The sequence below is a fragment of the Rhincodon typus genome, chromosome 12 (genome assembly GCF_021869965.1).
Source record: "Rhincodon typus isolate 14 chromosome 12, sRhiTyp1.1, whole genome shotgun sequence".
NCBI classification, from domain to species: domain Eukaryota; kingdom Metazoa; phylum Chordata; class Chondrichthyes; order Orectolobiformes; family Rhincodontidae; genus Rhincodon; species Rhincodon typus.
In genome coordinates this window covers 67,174,528-67,188,764 of record NC_063343.1, presented here as the reverse complement: position 1 = coordinate 67,188,764, position 14,237 = coordinate 67,174,528, and positions in this window count along the sequence as shown.

The window sequence follows — 14,237 nt, the reverse complement described above, 5'->3', positions numbered from 1 at the left end:
CCCGGAACCTGCAACAACCATTCCTGTCCCTGCTCTATCCATGTCTCTGAAATGGCCACAACATCGAAGTCCCAGGTCCCAACCCATGCTGCAAGTTCACCCACCTTATACCGGATGCTCCTGGCGTTGAAGTAGACACTCTTCAAACCACCTCCCTGCCTGCTGATACACTCCTGCGACCTTGAACCCTTATTCATGACCTCACTACTCTCAACATCCTGTACACTGGAGCTACAATTCAGGTTCCCATCCCCCTGCTGAATTAGTTTAAACCCTCCCGAAGAGCATTAGCAAATTCCCCCCCAGGATATTGGTACCCCTCTGATTCAGGTGTAGACCATCCCATTTGTAGAGGTCCCACCTACCCCAGAATGAGCCCCAATTATTGAGGTATCTGAATCCCTCCCTCCTGCACCATCCCTGTTGATGATACAGAAGGCGTGGTGGCACATTTCCAAATTAGGAATTTGTGGCGTTGTTTCCATGTATTTGCTCCCCTATCCTTCCTGTTGGAATTTGTCACGGGTTTGGAAGGTATTGTCTGGGAGTTTTGGTGAATTTCCGCAGTGCATTTCGCAGATGGCATACGCTGCTGCTACTAAACATTCGTTCTGTTAGGAGTGAATATTAACAGATGTGGTGCCAATCAAGTGGGCTGTTTTATCCTTGATTGTGTCAAGCTCCTTGTATGCCTTGGAGTTGGGGAATATTTCATCATAGTGCCTTGTATATGTTGGACAGGATTTTGGCAGCTGGGAGGTAAGTTGCACCCTGCAGGATTCCTAGCCCTGAATCTGCACTTGTAGCTATTGTATTTATGTGTCTAGTTCATATACATTTCCCCTCAGGATATCCTCAGGATATCAATGGAGGGGGATTCAGTGATGGTGACTCTATTGAATACGTAAGGGATTGGTTACATTGGCTTTTATTGGAGATTATGATTGCCTGATAATTGTGTATCACGAATGTTACTTGCCATATGTCAGGCGATGCCTAAGTATTGTCTAGGTCATGTGGCATTTGGACAAAGACTGCTTCAGTATTTGAGGAGTCATATATGGTGGTGAGCATTGTGCAGTCAATGGCAAATATACCTACTTCTAACCTTATGATAGAGGCAAGGTTGTTGATGAAGTAGCAGAAGATGGTTATATCATGGAACTGACATGACTGACCTCCAACAACCACAACCACTTTTGTTTGTAGCAGGAAAGATTACAGCCAGTAGATTGCAACCCCCCCCCCCCCACGCCCCGCACCCCGGCTCCCCGCTACCCCCACCAACCACCCAATTCCCATTGACTCCAGTTTTGCTAGGGTCCCTTAATACCATGGTCGATCAAATGTGGCCTTGATGTCAAGGTCCATCACTGTCACCTTACTTCTGGAAATGAGCTCTTCTTTGCATGTTTGAACTAAGGCTGTAATGAGATGAGGAGTTGAGTGGTCCTCGTGGAATCCAAAGTAGGCAGCAGAGAGCAGGTTATTGTTAAGCAGGCATTGCTTTAGAACACTATTGTTGACATATTCCATTACTTTACTTCTGTTTGAAAGAAAACTGATGGGACTGTAATTGGCTGGGTTAAATTTGTACAGATTTTGATGACATTTATGGAGCCTTCTCCTCCACTGAATTGGGTAACTGTCCACCACCATTTATGACTGAATGTTATAGGACTGCACCATTTAGATCTGATCCATTTCTTGTGGAATTCTGAGACAAGAAAAATAAAAAATGAATTCATATATTGATTAGAGGTATAAGTTTCATAATGTATTAATTTGTATATCCTCTTTCCTTGTAGGTGCATTTGAAAATTCTTAATTTTCTAAGTAGAACAATTACCTTACATTTCTGTTTAGCCAAGTATTTATAACCACCATTATCTCTAGGTGAATTCGTTTCAACAGTTCATTATATCAGGTTATCAGGTTATTCTCAATGAATTTATTATTTTAATCATTGTGCAATTTATAATATTACAATCATTAATAAAATGTAATGCAGAGTTGCTTCTTAAAATAAATGGTTATTAAATAGTTAGATAAAAGCCGTAGATTAAAACTTTATGGTGGGTAGAACTTGGGGAGTCAGAAGATGAGTTAGTAGCTGAAACATTAATAGTCACTGACCTGCTCTTGGAACTATGTTAAAACTCTAAGACCATAAAATATTGCAGCAGAATTAGGCCAGTCAGCCCATTAAGTTTGCTCCACCATTCTATCATGGCTAATATGTTACTCAACACTTTTCTCCTGCCTTCTCCCTGTGACTCTTGATTCCCTTACTATTCAAGAACCTACCTTTATCTTAAATGTGTTCAATAATTGGCCTCCGCAGCCTTTTGTGGCAATGAGTTCCACAGATTCACAACATGAAGAAATTCTTCCTCATCTCAGATCTAAAGAGTTGTCACTTCACTCTGAGGCTGTGCTCTGGGGCCTAGGCTCTCCAACTAGTGGAAGCATCTTCGCCACGACCACAGTATCCAGGTACGTCAGTATCCTGTAAGTTTCAATGAGATCTCCCCTCATCCTTCTAAACTGCAAAAACAAACCCAGAGTCCTCAACCACTCCACAAAAGACCAGCCCTTCATCCCCATGATCATTTTTGTAAACCTCCTCTGGACTCTCTCCAATGTCAGCACATCTTTTCTTAGATACAGCGTCCAAAACTGCTCACAATATTCCAATTATGGTCTGACCAGAGACTTATACAGACTCAACAGTACATCCCTGCTCTTGTTTTCTAGCCCTCTTGAAAAGAATGCCAATAATGCATGTTCCTTCCAAACCACCAAATGAACCTGCAAGCTAACCTTACGAGAATCCTGAACTAAGACTCTCTAGTCCCTTTGCACTTCAGATTTCCAAAGCCTTTCCCCACTTGGAAAATAGTCCACACCTCTATTCTTCCTACCATAATGTATAACCTCACACTTTGCCACAGGTATTCCAGCTATCACTTCTTTGCCCACTCGCCCAGCATGTCCAAGTTGTCCTGCAGGCACCCCAATTCCTCCACCTTTCTTTGTGTAACTTGCAAACTCAACAACAATGCCCTCAGTTTATTCATCCAGAGTTGTTAATGCATAATGTGTAACTTTGAAGTTTCAACACTGACACCTATGAAACTCCATGAGTCACCACCTGCCATCTGAAAAAAAGACGCTTTTAGGCCTACTGTGTGCCATCTGCCAGTCAGACAATCTGCTGTTGATGCCAGTATATTTCCCCTAACACCATGGAGTCTTATCTTATTTAGTAGTTTCCTGTCAAAAGCCTTTGAGAAATCTAAATAGATCACATCCGTTACCTCTCTTTTGTTTCACTTACTCTTTCCCTTCTCAAAGAATTTTAATAGATTTGTCAGGTATGACCTTCCCTTGATGAAGCCATGCTGACTCTGCCCTATTTTACTATATACTTCCAAGTACTCCACAAACTCATCGTTAATAATTCACTCTAAAACCTTACCAACCACCGAGGTCAGGTTAACCAGGCCACATCAGTTCAGTTTAGAACATGAACTTGAGGAACTCCTGCAGAGATGTCATGTCAGTTAGATTGCTGACCTCCAACCACCAAAATCGTCTTACTTTGTGCTCAGTACAACTCCAACTAGTGGAGTATAATCCCCTGATTCCCACTGACTCCAGTTTTGCCAGGGCTCCTTAATGCCACATAAGATCCAATGCGACTTTAATGTCAAGGTTATTTACTCTCACCTCATCTCTGGAATTAAGCTCTTTTATGTACGTTTAAACTAAGGCTGTAATGAGGCAAGCTGACTGGCCCTAGCAGAATGCCAACTGAATATCAGCAGGTTATTGTTGAGTAAGTCCTACTTAAGACCACTGTGGATGACACTTTACATCATTTTGCTGATGATGGAGAGTAGACAGATTGGCCAGTAACAGACTGGGTTGTAATTCTACATCTTATTTTGCATAGGACTTACCTGGTCAATTTGCCACATGATCTGGTAGATGGCCAGTGTTATAGCTGTACCTTCCCTCGAAAGGTTTGGCCAATAATCAGTGAGTTCTAGAGCACAATTCTTCAGTACTATAGCAGGATTATTGTTAGTGCCTCGAGCCTTTGCAGAATCCAGTGCTTCCAACCATTCCTTGACATCATGCGCTCTGAGACAAATTGGCTGAAGTCAGGTGTCTGTGATGCTGTGGTCCTCTGGAGGAGGCCAAGATGGATCATGCACACACCAGTCTGGCTGAAAATTGTTGTGAATGTTTAAGCCTTATCATATACATTGATGTTCTGGGCTTCCCCGATGGAAGATCGAACATCTGTGGGGCCATCCCCCCCAGTGGTTCATTTGGTTATCCACCACTTTTCATGACTTGATGTGACAGCACCTGCAGAGCTTTGATCTGATCAGTTGGCTGTGGAATTGTTTATCTCTGTCACTTGCTGCTTATGCCATTCGGCAAGCATGAGCCTTATTTCGTAGCTTCAACAAGTCGAAACCTCATTTCAGATGTATGTCGGGCAGTTGTTAACATGCCCTCCTGCACTTTCCATTTAATTAGGGTTGATCCCTGGCTTGATACAAATTGTAAATTGGGGAGATATTCAGGGTCGTGAACTTTCAAATTTGTTGGAGTGCAATTTGTCTGCTGCTGATGGACCACAGTGACTCACGGGTTCTCTGTCAGGGTTTGAGCTGCAGGGAGAGGCTGAACAGGCTGGGGCTATTCTCCCTGAAGCATCAGAGGCTGAGGGGTGACCTTATAGAAATTAATAATATCATGAGGGGCATGGATAGGGTGAACAGTCAAGGTCTTTTCCCCGGGGTAGAGGAGTCCAAAACTAGAGGGCATAGGTTTGAGGTGAGAAGGGAAAGATTTAAAAGAGATCTGATGGCCGACTTTTACACACAGAGAGTTGTGCACGTATGAAATCAGCTGCCAAAAGAAGTGGTAGAGGCTGGTACAATTACAACATTTAAAAGGCAGCTGGATGGGTACATGAATGGTAAGGGTGTAGAGGAATATGGACTAAATGCTGGCAAATGGGAATAGATTAATTTAGGATATCTGGTTGGCATGGATGAGTTGGACTGAAGGATCTATTTCCATGCTGTACAGCTCTATGACTGTATGACTCTATGATAGAATTGTTTCAGCATGTTGATAGTGCCACACAACACAATGAAGGATGTTCCTATGTGAAGATGAGAATTGTCTCCACAAGGACTGTGTGAATGTTACTTCTACCAAGATTGCCATGAACAGATGCAACTGCAGCAGTCAGCTTGCTGAGGATGAGGTTGGTATATTATTCCCTCTTGTTGGTTCTCTCATCACCCTGCTGCAGACTCAGTTTAGCAGCAATGTATTTTTTTGTTCACTTATGGAATATGGGATGTGGGTGTCACTGTCTAGCCAGCATTTATTTTTCATCCCTACTTACACTAGTGAAAGTGGTGGTAAGTGACCATCTTGAACTGCTGCAACCCACTGCTGTAGATAAACCCACAACGGCACATGGTAGGGACTTCCAGAATTTTGACACAGTCACAGTGAAGGAATGGCAATGTGTTTCCAAGTAAGGCTGGTGAGTGGCTTGGAGGGGAACTTGCAGAGAGTGATGTTACCATTCTGCCCTTGTCCTTATAGAAGGAACTAATTGTTGTTTTGGAAGGCGCTATCTAAGGATCCTCGGTAATTTTCTTCCGTGCATCTTGAATATTGCAAATACTGAGGGTGTAGACTTGCTCGCCAAGCGATGTGTTTGATTGCAAACATTTTGTCACCCTGCTAGGTAACATCATTATGCACCTCCGGTGAACTGTTGCTGTTTTGACCCGCATGATATTTATATGCCTTGATTTGCTGGGGTGGTTGTCATCACTTCTGGTTATGTTTTTGGGGTATCCATTCCTTTTAAAAACTCCGAAAGTAAGTGCTCCTGTTCTGGAGTTTTTAAAAGGTATGAATACCCAAAAAGCACAATCTGCTGCTACCTCTGTGTCAGACCACAACAAGAAGACACAACATGGCCAGAGACACTAGTAACCCCACCGTATATCAGAGACATATCAGAGATGACCGCAAGACTACTCAGACACCTAGGTATCAGGGTAGCCCACAAACCAACAACCACCCTGTGAAAGCTACTGATGAACGTAAAGGATCCCATACCCACAACCAGTAAAACTAACATAATATACAAAACACCATGAAAGGACTGTGAGAAACATTATATCAGCCAAACTGGAAGAAAACTGACAATAAGGATACATGAACACCAACTAGCCACAAAGAGACATGACCAATTCTCACTGTCCTCATTACACACGGACAAGGAAGGGCATGAAGTTGACTGGGATAACACATCCATAATAGCACAAGACAAACAGAGACATGCCAGGGAATTCTTGGTGGGCTGGCATTCCAACCGGAACTCTATCAACAAACACATTGAACTTGACCCAATATACAATAACTGAATAACAGAACTAGAAGTGATGCCAATCACCCCAGCAAACCGAGGCATATAAATAACAAGTGGAACTAAACACCAATGCTTCACCAGAGGCATACTGACAATGTTAACTAACAAGGTCTTGACGCATCTGCAATTAAACACACCAGCTCGGCGAGCAAGTCTACAACCTCATCCACAACCCGAGCTACAAATCTTATCAAAAACTTTAGATAGTATATACTGCTGCTCTGATAATCTGTAGTGGTGGAAGGAGCAGATGCTTCTGGGTGTGATGCCAAACAAATAGGCTGCCATGTCCTGGATGCTGTCAAGCCTCCACAGTCCTTGAGGATTCAACCAGCTTAGTCAATAGTGGTGCCGTTGAGTCACTCTTGGTAGTTGACATTTAAGTCCCCCCCTTTCAGAGTACATTGTGCATCCATACCACTCCCAGTGTTTCTCCCAATTTCTGTTTAACATGTGTGGGACTGATTCATCACCTGAGGGTGTGCAGAGTGACACATGCTAACCAGCAGCAGATTCCTTCTATGTTATATCTGATGCTGTGAGATTTAATGGGGTATGGAGGCAATGTTTCAGACTCCTAAGACAGCTCCCTCCCAACTGGATAGAACTGTGCTGCCACCTCTTCTGGTTGTGTCCTACACACGGGACAGGACATAGCCAGGGATGGTGATGGTGTTGTCCAGGATGTTGTAAGGTAATATAAAAAACTTGGCTGTGATTGCTGGTGGACAATCACCGAGCACAACTCATTTCTGTAGGTATTCCTTAATGCCTTAGGCACAGTCAGTTGCTCCAACAATGAACTTCCTTCCATTATATGAACAGAAGTGAGATCATTTTCCATTGAAAGAACAATGATTGGTTGCATTTGCAATTCCTCAAGTAAGAAAGTAGTTTTCACCTACATACACATGTGTATGTGAAGAAAATAGGACTTCATCTGAGAAGTGTTTTATATCGTGTTAACCATATGCATGCCAGGAAATGTCAATGCCAACACAACCAGAAGATGTCTCACAACCACACAATGACATTCAATTGGATTCCTGCAGGGTTTTCATTCAGTATTGAATGTAGCTTTCTTCATGCTTTATCATTCATCTCTACTTCTTGATGCTATCATTCATGCAGGGCATTGGTAAACAGTTATGTCATCCCTCCATTTTTTTGTCACTTCCTCTCCATGGCTATCACCATCTAACCTATCTATCCACCTATTATCATTTTTAGAACAATCGGTACAGGCTATAGTGCTTGTAATGAGGTCAGCTAAGTGGAGCCTCATGGAATATGAGCTTCCTGATTGGTACTTTGAATCTGGTTCAATCAGGGAGCCCTGGCCGGCAGATAAGAACAGGAGTGTCAGACATCCTGTTTTCTCTGAGAGCTGACTCTGAGGGAACTGAATCAGTGGCAAGGACTCACCATATGTAAATAAGGGGTGATTTGGTGTTGGATGGAGGCCTCTAGGGACCTATTTCAGTGGTGACAAGATAACAGCCCATTCCTGAAGAAATTTGCTCACAACAGTCATCTTTGAGTTTGGGGTAAGTATTTCTGGTCTCTTATCAGAAGTAGCTGGTTCAGTTACCACTGATTGCAGAAAAAGGGCTCAGGTCCAAGCTTGCTGGGGCAAAATTGGTGAAGAAAGATTCACTTAGATTGGCTCAACAATTTTTAATTATGTATCTGGAGTTTTTGAGGAAGGTCTAGATTCCATGGCTCCCATTTCTATACTAGAGCTTATATCCTTCCTTGGGCTGGTTCATACATAGCCTGTCCTCCATCCTTGCATATTTACATGAACTCTTAAAGTTCAGCCTTGGGAATGATTGCATAGCCAAGACATTTCTTTCAGGGAAATGAAGAAAGTGATCATTCTCTAAGGTGTTGGCATACAACGATCCCAAGTGAGATCTGGTATTGACATGCAGTGCCTTCCCTCACAGCATTGGGGTAATATTAGCTCCTAAGTGGCCCAATGGAGAAGAACAATCAAGAGTGTATGCGTGCAGGACTTTGGCTAATGCAGAGTTTAAATACATCCACATAGGGAAAGAATGTTTGGTGGTCATATTTGCAGTCAGGAAGTTCCACCAATGCCTTTGCAGATGTAAATTTGTAATAATAGTGCACAAACCCCTGCTAAGTCCACTTAGAGGTCAAGCCAGTGCCACCCATAGCTTCAGGCCTAAGTCAGCAGTGGGGTCTAATCCTAAGTGCACATAATTTTAAGTCTAGGAGGCCAAAAAGCAACTGTGGATGCATTGTGCCACCTCCGCTGGCAGGTAAGACACCAGTGGTACAGCCACTAGGAGGCTCTGTAATTTTAAATTTTCTAGAGGCATTTTCAATCACAGCTGACAATAGCAGACTTTGGACGCAGAAAGATCCAGTCCTGGCAAAATTAAAACAGCTAGTGGTGATGGAGGAAACCAAAGGCCCATCACAATCAGAAATGAAACCTTTTTGGATCTGGAGAGACCAGATCACGGTTGAAGATGACAGTTATTATGGGGAACAAGAGTTTGTCCCAAGCAAATGTCAGCACCAGATACTGGCTGAACTCCACCAGGGTCATCCAGGGGTTTCCTAAACGAAGATATCAGTGAGGAGTTATGTCTGGTGGCCAGAATTGGATGCAGACATAGTTGCATTGGTGGGGAAGTGCCCAGAGTGCCAAAAAGGACAAAATGTGCTACCAGCAGCTCCCCCACATTCATAGGAATGGCTGGGTAAACCCTGGATTCGGTTACATGTCAACTGCACAGTTCCTTTCATGGGCATAATGTTCTTAGTCACTGTCGATGCCCACTCAAAGTGGCTGAGCAAACATAGAGCTCTTCATCAAACATGGAGACGATGATAGTAAAAGTACATGCATCTTTTGCAATACATACCCTCCCAGAAGTACTGGTCACAGATAATGGGCCATCGTTTCCCAGCAGGGAACTTGAGTATTCACTAAAGTTGAATGGTATTTGACATATAAGGACATGAAAAGGACAACTCCGTATGATCCTTCATCCTATGGTCTGGAAGAAAGACCAGTCCAAACTTTGAAGGCAGTTCCAAGAAACAGTTTACAGCTTTTCTAGTTACCGAGCTGTCCTGGTTCCTATTTGATTACAGGGCCACCCCTCATGCAACTACAGGGAGAGATCCAGCCAAGTTGCTAATGGGGACAAGACTCCATATCAGGTTAAATCTGATCTTTCTGAAGCTGGGGGGAGGGTGAAACAGCATCAGAAACACCAAAGCCAGACACAAGACTCACTAAGTGAGAGACAGTTTACTTCAGGGAACAAAATTTGGTGTCAGAACCATGGGAATGGCCCTGCATTGGTAAGAGGCATAAGGTCAATGTGAGGTCAGCTCCAATGACATATTAAGTTCAGGTACGTGTGATGGCCCTGACCAAGCACGTGAACCATACAAAAGCTGCAAACTCAAATGGTGCCAGAGCAAAATGTGCCCAGCTTCTCAACAATACTTGACTGTTACAAAATCCATGGGTTTTCCCACTACATCAGGCAGTGAAGATACCTCAGAATCTGAGATGGTCATGGTGGATGTTGCCATCTTGGTGCCTTTGCCACCTGAAGAACAGAATGAATTTTTTTCCAGATGCTCCGGGTGCAAGAGGCGAGCTTCTGTGCGCTACGTGCAGTCCATATCAGAAGCAGAGTTGCCGAGGAACCAGACCCAGTACTAAAACGCCCCAAAGGGAGAAATAAAAGAACTGGCCTGTGTCCTTGGACTCCGAAGGGGACGGGTGTAGTAATTGTAATGAGGTCAGCCAGCAGTATCTCGTGAAATATGAGCTCCCTGATTGCAGTTTTTATTCTGATCCAATCTGGGAGCTCTGGCTGACAGATTTAAACAGGAGTGCCAAACATTCTGTTCATTGACGGCTGGTTCTGAGGGAGCTGGATCAGTGTCAAGGACTCGCCATGTGTAAAGAAAGGGTGACTTGGAGCTGAGATACTGGCCTGTAAGGACCTACTTCACAGCCAATCTCCATTTGGCATCATTTATCTTCTGAGTAATATTCTTAATGCTGGTTTAATACTATCAGAACTAAGTGCAGATGTAGCCAATTCAGCCCCTCAAAATATTGAATGTGTTCAGGATTCTTCTCATCTCAGCCTCAACCCCACTCTACTGCCCGCACTCCCTTTAACACATTATTAATTAAAAATCTATCTCCACATTAAATTTATTCAGTGTCCAACATCCATCACACCCTGCAGTAGTGAGTTCCACAGATTCAACACTTTTTGAGAGAAGTAATTCCTCCTCATCTGTTTTAAATCCATTACCCCTTAGCCTAAATCATTACCTCTCATTTGAGGATGTTCCAAAAGGAGAAAGATCTACTCTACATCTACTTTGTCAAACCCCTTTAGCATTTTATATACCACAATTAGATCCCTCTCCTTATTCTAAACTGAAGCAAATATTGGCTGAAACTGCTTATTGTCTCCTCATAAGGCAAACCTTTCATCTCTACAACCAATCTACATAATCTTCTCTGAACTGCTTCCAAGGAATCCTTCAAGTAAAGGGACCAAAACTATACACAGTACTCCAGTTATGGAGTCATATTTGCCTTGCATTTTTTCAGCAACACTTCCCTATTTGAATAGCCCATTTGTTAGCAATAAATGCCAAATTTCTCTGACCTCCTTTTTCCCTGTTTTACCTAAACGCTATTTTCTGTAACTCCAGCACCAGGACACAAGGACTCTCTGCACCAATGCATTTTTGTTTCTCCCCATTTAGATAGTAAGTAGTCTCCTTTTTCTTCTGACAAAACTCAACAACCTCACACTTTCACATTAAATTCCATCTATCAAATTTTTGCCATATCCATTTGTAAATTCTTATATCTTCATTGTAAATTACATACCATCATATCTTAGTGTCACCTACAAATGTGGCTGTAGCACATTCTATCACTGTATCCAAGTCATTAGTATAGACTGTAAATTGTCAGGGCTTGGGGACTGAATCCTGTGGCAGCCCATTAGATATAGCTTGTGAACCAGCAAAAGACCCACTTATGCTGATGTCTGCCTTCTGTTTGGTAGCCAATTCTCTATCCAAGCTAATGTGTACCCTTTAACTCTGTTTGATCTTACTATGTGTACTAAACACTTGTGTGGTGCTTTATCAAATGCCTTCTGTACGTGAAGATATATTACATCTATAGGACCCCAATAATCCAACTTTCCTGTTACATAGTGTCATACATCATGGAAACAGACACTTCAGTCCAACTTATCTGTTCTGACCAGACAGCTCAATCTGACCTAGTCCCACTTGTCAGCATTCAACTTGTATCCTTCTAAACACTTTCTATTCATATATTGATCCAGATGCCTTTGAAATCTTACCTGCCTCTACCACTGCCTCTGGCAGCTCATTCCATTCAGGCACCACACTCTGCATGAAACTGTTACCCCTAAGGTCCTTTATAAATCATTTCTCTCCCATCTTAAACCTATGTCCTCCAGTTTTGGACTCCATCATCCTAGGCCTTGAATACTCACCCTAACCACACTTCTCATGATTTTATAAACCTCTGTAAGGTCACCCCTCAGTCTCTGATGCTCCAGGGTAAAAAAAACACAGCCTACTCAGTCTCTCCTAATAGGTCAAATCCTCCAGTCTTGGGAACGTCCCTGTAATTCTTTTTTTATGCCCTCTAGTTTAACAGTATCCTTCCTATAGAAGAACAACCAGAATTGTAAGCAGTATTCCAAAAGTGGCTGAACCAATGTCCTGTATAGCTGTAACATGACATTCCAACTTGTATACTCAATATTCTGAACAATGAGAGCAAGTGTGCCGAACACCATCTTAACCATGTTGTCTACCTGTGACTCCAATTTCAAGGAAATATATATCTATGCCCCTAGGTCTCTCTGTTCAGTAACACTACCCAGGACCCTCCCACTAACTAAGTCCTGACCTTATTTGGCTTGCCAAAATTCAACATCCCACATTTATCTAAATTAAACTCCATCTGTGACTCCTTGACCTATTTGCCCATCTGATCAACGTGCTGTTGTAGTCTGAAACAATCTTCTCTACCAACTGCACTACCAATTTTGGAGTCATCTATAAACTTACTAACCATATTTCCTATATTCACATCCAAAATATTTACATAAATGATCAAAAGCAGTAGATCTCACACTGATGCTTGTGGCACACCACCAGTCACAGGCATCCAGTCTGAAAATGAACTCTCAACCACCACCCTCTGTTTCCCACCTTCAAGTCAATGCTGTATCCAATTGGCTAGCTCTCTCTAGATCAATATGATATAACCTTACTAACCCATGTGGAAGCTTGTTGAACACTTTATTGAAGTCAATATAGATAATGTCCACTGTTCTACTTTCATCAATATTCTTTGTCACCTCTTCAAAAATCTCAGTCGAGTTCATGAGACACAATTTCCCACACAAAGCCATGCTGACTGTCCCTAATCATTCCATGTTTTTCATTGCTTGAGTCCTGTCACTCATAAGTCACCCATCACTGACGTAAGGTTCACCTGTCTATAGTTCCTGTCTTTTCCTTGCAGTCTTTCTCAAATAATGGCAACACATTAGCCAAACTCCAGTCCTTCAGCACCTCACTGGCTATCAATGATACAAATCTCTTAGCAAGGGACACGGCAATCTCTTTCCTAGCTTCCCACAAAGTTCTGGGGAACACCTGATCAGGTCTTTATTCTTAAAGGCCTCCAACTCCCTTTACCAACAAACAGCCTCTCCCAATCAACTTTGAAAGTTCCTGCCTAATACAATCAAAGTAGGCCTTAGCACAATTTAAAACTTTAACTCTTTATCAAATCTACCCCTTTCCATAATTATTTTAAAACCAATACAATTATGATCACCAAGGTCCTTCCTCCACCCACCCCTGGCTCCCCATCACCTTAGTCACTTGCCAAGCCCCAGGCCTTATTTCCCAATGGAAGGTCAAGTATTACTCCTTATGTAGTATTAGAGAAGAAGGTTTTCTTGTATGCACTTAACAAATTTCTCCCTTTCAAAGCCCTTACCACTGTGACAGTCCCAGTCTAAGTTTGGAAAGTCAAATTACTTTAATTTAACTATCATAAGACGATGCTAACACTGATATATTGCGTTTTGACATTCCAGATGGTCTGTTTATTCTTCCTTAACTGTTTTTTGTCATTTATATAAGTGATTTAGTTGTTAATATAGGAGGTATGGTTAGTAAGTTTTCAGATGACACCAAAATTGGTGGTGTGGTGGACAGTGAAGAAGCACCTTGATCAGATGGGCAAATGGGCTGTGGAGTGGCAGATGGAGTTTAATTTAGATTAATGTAACATGCTGCATTTTGCTCAGGCAAATCAGGACAGGACTTGTACACATAATGGTAAGGTCCATGATCGTGTTAATGAATAAAGAGACCTCGCGGTGCAGGATCATAGTTCCTTGGAAGTGGAGTTACAGGTAGACAGGGTCATGAAGAAGGCATTTGGTACACTTGCATTTTCTTGTTTAGCCAAGTTTTAGAATAATGCATTAAATTCTGGTAGAGAAAAGATGTTGAGAGTTGAAAGTGTTCAGATGAGACTTAGAAGAATGTTGCAAAAGTTGGATGGTTTGAGCTCTAGGGAGAGCCTGAATAGGCTGGGACTATTACCCCTGGAGCATCAGAGAATGAGGGGTGATCTTATAGAGGTTTATAAAATCATGAGGGGCAT